Source organism: Dreissena polymorpha, chromosome 1 (genome assembly GCF_020536995.1).
Source record: "Dreissena polymorpha isolate Duluth1 chromosome 1, UMN_Dpol_1.0, whole genome shotgun sequence".
Taxonomy (NCBI): domain Eukaryota; kingdom Metazoa; phylum Mollusca; class Bivalvia; order Myida; family Dreissenidae; genus Dreissena; species Dreissena polymorpha.
In genome coordinates this window covers 205912868-205923382 of record NC_068355.1, presented here as the reverse complement: position 1 = coordinate 205923382, position 10515 = coordinate 205912868, and the positions used below count along the sequence as shown (strand labels likewise).

Here is a 10515-nt window from a genome sequence, read left to right as displayed (position 1 = left end):
CTGTGAACACAGAACACGTTACACCCATGCTGACACAGACAGGCAGTAATGACTTGGCTGTGAACACAGAACACGATACACCCATGCTGACACAGAAAGGCAGTAATGACTTTGCTGTGAACTCAGAGCACAATACATCCATGCTTACACATAAAGGCAGTAATGACTTGGCTGTGAACACAGAGTTTAATACATCCATGCTGACACAGAAAGGCAGTAAAGACTTGGTTGTAAACACCCAGAGCACAATACATCCATGCTGACACAGAAATGCAGTAAAGACTTGGTTGTTTAAACACCCACAGCACATTACATCCATGATGACACAGAAAGGCAGAAACGCCTTGGTTGTAAACACCCAGAGCACAATACATCCATGATGACACAGAAAGGCAGTAAAAACTTGGTTGTTAACACCCAGAGCACATTACATCCATGATGACACAGAAAGGCAGTAATGACTTGGCTGTGAACACAGAACACGATACACCCATGCTGACAAAGAAAGGCAGTAAATGACCTTGCTGTGAACACAGAACACGAAACACCCATGCTGACACAGAAAGGCAGTAATGACTTGGCTGTAAACACAGAGCACAATACATCCATGCTGACACAGAAAGGCAATAATGACTTGACTGTGAACACAGAGCACAATACATCCATGCTGACACAGAAAGGCATTTATGACTTGGTTGTGAACACAGAGCACAATACATCCTTGTTGACACAGAAAGGCAGTAATGACTTTGCTGTTAACTCAGAGCACGATGCATCCATGCTGACACAGAAAGGCAGCAATGACTTGGATGTAAACACCCAGAGCACAATACATCCATACTGACACAGAAAGGCAGTAAAGACTTGGTTTTAAACACCCAGAGCACAATACATCCATGCTGACACAGAAAGGCAGTAAAGACTTGGTTGTAAACAACCAGAGCACAATACATCCATGCTGACACAGAAAGGCAGTAAAGACTTGGTTGTAAACACACAGAGCACAATACATTCATGCTGACACAGAAAGGCAGTAAAGACTTGGTTGTTAACACCCAGAGCACAATACATCCATGCTGACACAGAAAGGCAGTAAAGACTTTGTTGTATACACTGAGAGATCCATACATCCATGGGGTGTGCCACAGACTCAAATTACGCCCACTATTGTGAACAAGGTGCTTAAAGTGAACATGTCTGGTTTCTGTTTTCTGTTTTGTTATGAGCACTTAGCACTCCGAGCCCAAAAGGCCTCACATTCAATTGAGAAGGCTTTGAAAATGACAGCAGTTTTGTTGTGTGGTCCAGTACGCCCTTCGACTCGCAACCTGAAGAAAGCAGAACTCAAACTCGCCTCTTAGCAATATCAACAAGGCCAGCATGTCATCTCAGCTTCTTGAGCTTCAGGTGAGACCTTACTGTGTTTATTATTTTTTTGAGATTGGGGCCGAAATTCAGCCCCATTCTTATCTCAAAAAGTCTATATCCATAATTACTGGCTTAAGTTCTCAATTCATGGTTTCCCAGTAGAAAAAGAATGTTTTGATAGGTTGCAACATTGAGTTAATCAGAACTCAAATTCAGCCTTTGGCAATATCACCGAGGCCAGCATATCAGCTCAGCTTCTTGAGCTTCAGGTGAGATCATACAGTGTTATTCATTTTGTCGAAATTGGGGCCAAAATTGAGTCCCATTCCTAATCTTAAACAGTTTATTTTTTCCATAATTACTGGCTAAAGTTCTCAATTCAAGGTTTGACCCCAAACAATGTTTTAATAGGTTACAAATTGAGTTTGTTTCCTTATGCAGCTGTATAAGTTGAACCTTAGCACAATTTATCTTGATAACACTTATTCTCATTTTTAACCAGGTTTTTAACCAGGTTTTCCGAAGGAAAAAACTGGTTATTAGATTGGCGAATGCGGGCGGGCTGGCTGGCTGGCTGGCGGCGGGCGGGCGGAACAAGCTTGTCCGGGCCATAACTTTGTTGTTCATTGTGATATTTTAAAATCATTTGGCACATTTGTTAACCATCATTAGACGGTGTGTCACGCAAAAAAATTACGTCAATATCTCCAAGGTCAAGGTCACACTTTGAGTTCAAAGGTAAAAAATAGCCATAAATGAGCTTGTCTGGGCTATAACTATGTCATTCATTATGAGATTTTAAAATCATTTGGCACATTTGTTCACCATCATGGGACGGTGTGTCGCACGAAAGAATCACTTCAATATCTCCAATGTCAAGGTCGCCACGACTAAAAATAGATTTATTTTAAAACAAACTTACAAAGGGGGTTAATTTTGTTTGTTCATTTCAAAAGTTTAGTTTGAGTTGTCTCCCTTTATCAGATTTTTTTTCACAATGAAAACGTGGTTTTGTGACAATTGTGTCCCTTGTTTAAATTATGTTTAGCAAAAACTACAACCATTTTCCCAATTAAATTCAAAACACTATGATTTTTTAGCTCATCTATTTTTTGAAAAAAAATTATGAGCTATTGTCATCACCTTGGCGTCGGCGTTGGCGTCGGCGTCCGGTTAAGTTTTGCGTTTAGGTCCACTTTTCTCAGAAAGTATCAATGCTATTGCATTCAAACTTGGTACACTTACTTACTATCATGAGGGGACTAGGCAGGCAAAATTAGATAACTCTGGCCTGCATTTTGGACAGAATTATGTGCCCTTTTTATACTTAAAAAATTGAAAATTTTCGTTAAGTTTTGTGTTTAGGTCAATTTTATTCCTTAAGTATCAAAGCTATTGCTTTTATACTTGCAACACTTACTTACTATCATAAGGGGACTGTGCAGGCAAAGTTATGTAACTCTGACTGGCATTTTGACAGAATTATGTGGCCTTTTTATACTTAGAAAATTGAAAATTTGGTTAAGTTTTGTGTTTAGGTCCACTTTATTCCTACAATATCAAAGCTATTGCTTTCATACTTGCAACACTTATTAAGTATCATAAGGAGACTGTGCAGGAAAAGTTTTGTAACTCTGACTGGCATTTGGACGGAATTATGGGCCCTTAATACTTAGAAAATTAAAAATTTGTTGAAAGTTTTTTTTTTGGTCCACTTTACCCCTAAAGTATCATAGATATTGCTTTCATACTTGGAACACTCGCAAACTATCATAAGGGTACAGTAAAAGACAAGTTGCATAACTCTGGTTGTCATTTTTATGGAATTATGGCCCTTTTTTGACTTAGTAACTTTGAATATATGGTTAAATTTTGTGTTTCGATCCACTTTACTTCTAAAGTATCAAGGCTATTGCTTTCAAACTTCAAATACTTTCATGCTATCTTGAGGTAACTGTACCTAGCAAGTTAAATTTTACCTTGACCTTTGAATGACCTTGACTCTCAAGGTCAAATTATTAGATTTTGCTAAAATTGCCATAACTTCTTTATTTATGATTAGATTTGATTGATACTTTGCCAAAACTACTCTTGGCTGACATACCACAATACACTCCACCCAAACCATCCCCCGTGCCCTCCCCCCTCCCCCCCGAATCCTCCCCATCCCCCCCCCGAATCCTCCCCCCCTAATTTTTTTTTTAAGATCATCTCACAAATGACCACCACATCCTTACACATTACACCCCCCCCACCCACCCCACCCCCCAATTTTTTTTTGAAACAGTTAAAAAACACAAATATTTATTTTTATTATTTTATTTTTGAAATACGTACAACCATCGCACCAAAGATTCCCCTTCCCCCCACCCACCCCCCCCACCCCCGATTTTTTTTTTCATTTTTTTTCCCATTTTTGGAAGATAATGTAATAAATGTCCACACCCCCACACCATACACCTCTCTTCACTCCACCCCTCCCTCCTTTGTGATTGAAATTGAGAGTCCCTTCACCTTTAAAAAGAAAATAGATGAGTGGTCTGCACCCGCAATGCGGTGCTCTTGTCACGAATAGTCCCAATCCAAAAAGGTAAAAATAAACTCTGCACAGAGCTAGCCCCTAGTGATAGCACATTTTAAAGTTTTTTTTCAGAATAACTGGCTTAATTTACCCCCACAAACAAAGTTTAGGGGGTATATAGGAGTGAACTTGTCTGTCGGTCAGTTGGTCTGTCGGTCTGACTGTATTAAGTGTCCGCTCTCTAATTCAAGTAGTTTTCATCCGATCTTCACCAAACTTGGTCAGAAGTTGTATCTTCATGATGTCTAGGCCAAGTTCGAACATGGGCCTTTCCGGGTCAAAAACTAGGTCATGAGGTCACTTGGCGCGTTTAAAACAATCAGCATGTTGTCCGCTCTCTAATTCAAGTAGTTTTCATCCGATCTTCACCAAACTTGGTCAGAAGTTGTATCTAGATGATTTTGAGGTCAAGTTTAAACATGGGCATTGCCGGGTCAAAAACTAGGTCACGGGGTCACTTAGTACGTTTTACACATTGAGCATGTCCGCTCTCTATTTCAAGTAGTTTAAATCCGATCTTCACCACACTTGGTCAGAAGTTGTAACTAGATGATGTGTAGGTCAAGTTCGAACATGGGCCATGCCGGGTCAAACACTAGGTCACGTGGTCATTTAGTGTGTTTTTAACGTCACCATGTTGGCCGCTCTCTAATTCAAGTAGTTATTATCCAATCTTCATCAAACTTGGTCAGAAGTTGTATCTAGATGATGTCTAGGTCAAGTTTGAATATAGGTCATGCCGGGTCAAAAACTAGGTCACGGGGTATCTTAGTTCGTTTTAAAACCTCACCATGTTGTCCGCTCTCTTATTCAAGTAGTTTTCATCCAATCCTCACTAAACTTGGTCACAAGTTTTATCTGAATGATCTTAAGGACAAGTTTCAACATGGACCATGCCGAGCATAAAACTAGGTCACTTGGTCACTTTTGTGCTTTTTTTAACATTCAGTATGGTGTCCTTTCTCTTATTCAAGTAGTTTTCATCCGATCTTCACCAAACTTGGTCAGAAGTTTTATCTAGATAATCTTAATGGCCAAGTTCGAACATGGGACCATGCTAGATCAAAAACTAGGTCAAGGGGTCACTTAGTGCGTTTTAAAAATTGAGCATGGTGTTTGCTGTTTTTGTGAAGACGGCATGCAAAATATTATGTGTCAATGCGGCATGTGGGGGTATTCGTCACGTCTTTGACAAAGCTCTAGTTTGCTTATTTCACTAAGTTTAATTACTATTTTGAACTCGCATCTATTGTTTCTTATTAAATGCCATACAGTTGTATTGTCTCACATTAAAAGTTGTTAAGTCTCAGGTATAAGTCATAACTGTCACATTAAAAGGTGTGCAGACTCACACTTAAATATGTAGATTGTAACATTTAAAGTTGTGTTGTCTTACATTTTAAGTTGCTGAGTATCACATTTAAAATTATGTATTCTCACATTTAAAGTTCTATAGTCACACAATTAAAGGTGTACAGTCTCACATTCTAAATTGCTCAAGTAATGCCTGTTTTTGATTTACAAAAAATAAATATAACACCTTGCTACAAACCAAAAATTCCAATTTCAAGTTGGTGCGCGTAAAACATTGATACTACGTTATTCTGAGTTCTAATTGGTGAACAATTAATTGCAATATTCTAAATATCAATTTTAGGCACAATGTTTGGCATTTAAAAAACAGGTTTGTGAAGTAAGGTGATGCAAGGCTTATTCATGTGTCACTAAACAATCCGGTTTTAGTTTACTTTCCATTTCCTTTTCAGTGAACTTTACTAGCAAACTTGACAAACGTCATTGAAGTGAAAGTCGATGACAACCCCCTTCTTGCACACATACTACAACTCGCTTAAGAAATTCAGCATGAAGACATCTTGCGTCAGACTACCAAGCCTCCTATCAATATCTCCTCCCATGTTGGCTACATCAACACTTCCAACAGCAGAGCCTTGGTGAGTTCGACTTCCGTCTCAGCATCGATGTCGCTTAGCAACAATTGGATGATGGGCGTCGACAAATTAGGCCGGACAAGTCGCTCGAACTGAAACGATCTGATTCAACAGGTAGAGCAGGCGTTGCGTGACACGTCTGTTAATGTGACTGACCTCGATATGTTGTTCTCAAATAATGTGAACCTTAGGCCTGGAGAGCAGTATGCGATTGACGCCATTCAACAACAGTTGTTGTCTGCAATTCTCGGGTTTGGGGTGGCGACTTCGGCGTCGGGACTCACTCCATCTCTGTCTATGGCCCAGTCGCAGCAGCAGCAGCAGCAACAAGAACAATAAGTAGTATCTTAGCGGTGTTCTGGGATATGGGGCTTCATGTATGTGCTTAAATTGTCATCCCAGATTAGCTTGTGCAGACTGCACATACATAAAGTCTTATTAAATTGTCATCCCAGATTAGCCTGTGCAGACTGCACATACATTTAGTCCTTTTAAAGTGTCATCCCAGATTAGCCTGTGCAGACTGCACATAAATAAAGTCCTATTAAATTGTCATCCTAGATTAGCCTGTTCAGACTGCACATACATAAAGTCCTATTAAATTGTCATCCCAGATTAGCCTGTGCAAACTACACATACATAAAGTCCTATTAAAGTGTCATCCCAGATTAGCCTGTGCAGACTGCACATACATAAAGTCCTATTTAAGTGCTATCCCAGATTAGCCTGTGCAGACTGCACATACATTAAGTCCTATTAAAGTGTCATCCCAGATTAGCCTGTGCATACTGCACATACATTAAGCCCTATTTTCCCAGAATGAGGCTCATATAGTTCACTTAAAATCAGTATTTTATGTGCCTGATTGAAGAAATCTCCTAGCATCAAATGGTTAGTATGTGTTTTTAAAATTAATCAACTTGGTAAGTAAATAGCAAATATCAATTGATCTAATATCAGGTTTAATCATAGGATGTCAAGACATAGTTTTGTCTACGTTTGGGCTGAAATTCAGCCCTTGAATCAAGCGTTACTCCTTGCATACAAAATCCGCTGTAATAAACTTGTTAAATTTTATTTAATTTTAGCAAAACAATTATTTAAATGACTTCAGCACATTATACCATTATTCCCTTCAATATTTATAAAAGTTCCTGAATTTTTTTTAAGAGCCGGTTCCTACAGGATCCCATGCAGTCATAGATCGGTACCCAGCTGAACAACAGAATGTCTGGTAAGCTGGGCCTGGATAGGTGCAGCCAGTCTAAAGCTGGGGCTCCAAACTTTCCTGCCAAGTGGGCTGATATTACCTCTTCTACAAGGTACATTGGTCCTGTAATTTACTGTGTATAATGTGCAGTGTGTTACTACTCAAAATTTTATTTCAATAGTGTGTGCTTGTCATACATTGGTAATACTCTATCCTTGTTGCTAACTTAAACTTAATTCATTACGTAATTGTAAATATTCATAATCATTGCCATTATGTATTGCCTTGAAAGGGTGCAGGGGGTAGGTCGTATAGAATTGTAGAATTCTCTACGTCCTTCCATTCTTCCTTAAGTCCGTCCAACCCTTTTGGAGTTACACGTAACTTAATGCAGATTGGTTAGATATGGATGAAAAATGATTGTATCAAGTGTACAGTATATAGTAGGCTGTGTGTGTGAAATGTTTATTGTATACCTCATTTGTATCAAGAGCCTTCAAACATAATGTATTTCTTATATTATTTAATCAAACAACATTGATTGACCTCCAATACAACTGATGCTATTTCAGAATGCATTAATTATTTGGTTTACAGGGACATATGTCAGTGATGCGCAAAGAGCTGGTTTTCTGTTCACAGAGAAAAATCCTAACAACTCCAACTCAGCCACTTCATCTCAATAGGTAAGTCCCCTAACCATTGCAAAACGTACACTGTGGCACCAGATCACTGGGATATAAGTTGTCCGTTTACATTCTGCACAGTATGCAACCACAGCAGATTTGCTTATTTCCCTCACAGGTACCCAATAGAACAAGAATGGGATTAATTGTTTGATATGCACAGTTCTGTGGTCTGAGCAGAATTCTACCTTGGGACCTTTCGATTCCTAGACCAGCATCCCACCACTTGACTAAGGTCCCACATTAATACACTATTACGCAAAGACATGATATCTGAGCTATGTTCATGCATTTTTAAGTATTGCAAATGTAAAGTGATGAAATATTAGGATATTTATTACACTCGGGGATTAAGAGAAAGTCCCTTTCCCCCATTGTTATGCACCTGGTGAACATATTTGTTTCTCTATAACCACCTGTGAAATAAAGTTTAATAATATACTTAAATTAACTCAACACATTTTTTCTGTTGATTTAAAATGATTGCATTGCATGTCTTATTATTTTCAGAAGCTTTCCATCTCTGAAACGTTGTTGCCACAAAATTGGTTCTGTTCAAATCTGTTTATGTTGGCTAAGCAATATGGAAGGCAATGGTTGACAAACACAATTTTTATAATGCAAAAATGCTTGACATATTTGCCCAATTATCTGTCAAGTTTGACACACAATCTACTTTTTCCAGACAACCCGAATATCAAGGCGTTAAGTTTGTTCTGGATGCAGTTACAGTCACAGCTTTCAAGCCAGCAGCTGTCAATGTATTGAGATTCTCTCCTCTCCATGTTATCTGACCTGCTGCCTGTGAACATCCTGCACATAGACCCTTTGTGAGTTTGTGAGACGTGTGTAGGCTTTTTGTAAATACCTACTTTCAGAGACAGTTTAAGGGAAAACTGGTCCGTCTAAATGTTTGTCCGCCTGTCAGGTTGTGTGGCATGTATAACCTCAAAACATATTTCTTATTTTGTTATGCAACTCTCCAAACATGTTAATCAGCATGTGGAGGTGTACTGTTGTGTATTTTATATCAGCTTCCTTTTGCATTAGTGGAATTTTTTCATTACATGTTTATATTATTTTGCCGTAAATATTTAATAATTAAGGAATATATCTCGGACCACCTATCTATAAATTCAAATCAAAGAAGCTTTAGCAACATATGTCAGTTTTGTTCTTTTTCATTCCTTTCCTAAGTAACAAAATCAGAATAATGAACTGAAATTAACATTTACTTACATTCCTTTATTTCAGATCCCAATCGATGTAATTAAACCGGCCAATCAAAAAGACAGCCTGGTACAGCACTTGTCATTAGATTGACGCCATGCATGCCTTTGAAGATCATTTATACATACAATTTAAGCATGATAGTCAATAAGTGCCTGCGTTGGCTTCTTAAAAGACTCGCAGTTCTGAGCATTAACGATGGAATTCCTCATCTTGAAATATTGGGAAGGCAGGAAAACACCTGACAATATTTAACTTATTTATTGTATAAACAAGACATGCTTATTTTTAGTTTTTACCTGTAAAATAGCAATATGTGCTAGATAAGATAATTGATCAGAACGGTTCATAATTGTGATGCTTCTATTTGGATTTGTCTGTCATTCTGTCTGTGTACATTTCTCATCAGTTTGCTCTTTTGAGACAGTATTTTGTCAAGAATTTCATGTAGTGATGTAATAGTAAAATATCATATTATAATTTGATTTATTCAAAGTATATTAACCTTCTGTTAATTATCAATTTATTTATTGACAACAGATACTTTGTTTAATATTAACAATAGTTAAGCGCGTTATAAAAATTGTGTGAATGTACATGCATAATATTGCGATAATTAATGCACACATTAGGGGAAAAACTATATAAATAAAGTGGAATTTAGAAGTGCATCTTAATTGTAATGGTTTAAATATTAAATAGGATGCTTTCATTGTTGAAAATATTATACTAATTCATCCACAAGTAATTTTGTTTCAAAGTGAGTATTTTCATGAATAATGATCCTAGATATGGTTGTAGATTGTTCTTGTTGTATCATATACTGACATGCCCATCATTTGTGTTGACATTTGCATTCTAGCATTAAAAGTTCATTATGCTTTAAATATTTGTATGTTCACATTTGCGACCAGCTTTCTAATGTAATAAGTGAATAACATAACACAGATTTATGTGTCACTGTATATACGTTTATTTTGTCATTTGTTAATAGATCATCTGCAAAGCTTATGTTTTTGTTTGTACATTATTCATAAAATGTTGCCATTTCAAACAGATACATTCACTGTTTGAATTCATTTGTACAAAATTGTTTCATATAAAACATCATTTACATATCAGGCAATAGAGAAAGAATTGCTTTGGATGAATGAGCGCATTAACCTGTATAGTAAATTAAGACATGCAGAATATCAGATTATTAACATAATAATATACTTTAAGCATTAGAAACACCTTGTTTTATGTTAAGCTTTTCAGTTAATATAATTAAGCAACTACAATCAATTTTTTCGGCGTAAGCTGCATAAGCCAGCTTTTCACCTTAGCCTGACCTTTGTAAGTGTCCAATAAAATTCCAATAAAATTTCCCGCGGCTAGGTACGAATGAATACACTTCATTTATTCCATTGGCTGATTTGAGTATACCACCAGAACATTGGAAAACATATCCGCGTCTTTGTAACACTGTTTTACTGTATGAAACAATTT

At 37.4% G+C, this 10515-nt stretch overlaps 1 long non-coding RNA gene across 2 annotated transcripts; it reads left to right on the top strand.

Moving 5' to 3' along the window:
* The first annotated feature begins 589 nt into the window (after positions 1-589).
* LOC127864738 (uncharacterized) lies at positions 590-9933 on the top strand. 2 transcript variants are annotated; one of them, XR_008042256.1, is made up of 6 exons: positions 590-1407; positions 5716-6012; positions 7069-7220; positions 7706-7794; positions 8480-8624; positions 9049-9933. It is a non-coding gene; the product is annotated as an uncharacterized LOC127864738 (long non-coding RNA). The 2 variants fall into 2 exon arrangements; XR_008042255.1 differs by having other exon boundaries at positions 5716-6237.
* Positions 9934-10515: the final 582 nt, after the last annotated feature.